Genomic DNA, 1166 nt, shown 5'->3' with positions numbered 1-1166 from the left:
AAATAGCAGGCATTACAGAATGAGTTTGACATATACAGTCCAGATTTGTAAATATGTTTTTTTATCAAGTAAATTTGCAGATAAATAATAGAGGTGGCCTTATCTTTTACTATAAGATGCTGACAATAGGATTCTCAATGCAGGGAATTCATAGGTAGTTCTCATTTATTTTCATTCCTCTTGGTGTACTAAAGCACAGTTTATCTGACTGCATAGTAATCTTATGTTATTAGCTGTTGAGTTGCGTTTGACCATGATGTATGTATGCTTTTATGAGCGATTTCACCATTTGACTCTTGGTACATAGAAGACTTGAGACAATGAGTTGTTTGGTGAATGTTTTTGTTGCTTCTTCTCTGTGTTAATCGTTTTTCTGCAGTGAAAGTTTAGCAGCAGTGAATATTGTTATCTTTTCAAGATGTGTTTTAATTGTTATGCAGCTAGTTGTTTTATTTAAAAACTATTGTGTCATGTTGAATATTTACAGGTGAGGAAGTAGCCATGTTAGAATGCCAGGTGTATTAGACTGAAAAGAAGTAATGACCTGAGCTGTGAAACTCCTGTCTGACATCTTTACTGAAAACTGGGATGTGGGCTCCATGCCATCTCAAAGTGTACCAGTCACCAGCTCAGTCTGAGCAGCAGTAACCACCCGTCCTTCAAAAGGCTTTTAAATAAACAGCTTGCTACCACAGAGCATCTGAAAGCTGGTCTTTGCAACAAACTGTAGGGCAAGGCTGTCTCTTAAAGCACCCTCATTTCCTGCTAATGACTCTTAATTTGACTACTAGGAGGCTGGCTTTCCCAACCTTCATACTTTATTATTTCCAGACTGTGCAGGAATACTACTTCAAGGGCCATGTCAGGTGTGACAGTGGCCTCCCTGGGGTCCATCCCTGCACATCTCATGTTTTGCTGATAGAGGAAGAATGACTGCTTATAAACTCATGATTGAAGTATCTCTGCAGGGTGGTATGTGTCATCAGCGAAAGGAAAGGGCAACTGGTTTTATTTAGGGTGCTGGTAAATTGAGCAGATACTAATCTTCCAGCTACCTGGGAGAGGATTTTCCATGTTGCTTACATTCTACTGTGTGGAGATGGAGTCTAACACACTACAGTTCTCCTTGCCTGGGTATGTGTTACTTTCTTCTGGTGCTCAAAAAA

At 39.5% G+C, this 1166-nt stretch overlaps 1 protein-coding gene across 5 annotated transcripts in view; it reads left to right on the top strand.

Moving 5' to 3' along the window:
- MOB3B (MOB kinase activator 3B) overlaps positions 1-1166 on the top strand; it is a 78374-nt gene that overhangs the window by 32666 nt on the left and 44542 nt on the right. The window lies entirely within an intron of this gene.

Source organism: Meleagris gallopavo, chromosome Z (genome assembly GCF_000146605.3).
Source record: "Meleagris gallopavo isolate NT-WF06-2002-E0010 breed Aviagen turkey brand Nicholas breeding stock chromosome Z, Turkey_5.1, whole genome shotgun sequence".
Lineage (NCBI taxonomy): Eukaryota > Metazoa > Chordata > Aves > Galliformes > Phasianidae > Meleagris > Meleagris gallopavo.
Note: the sequence above shows the minus strand (reverse complement) of the source record. Positions and strands in the feature narration are given on the sequence as shown.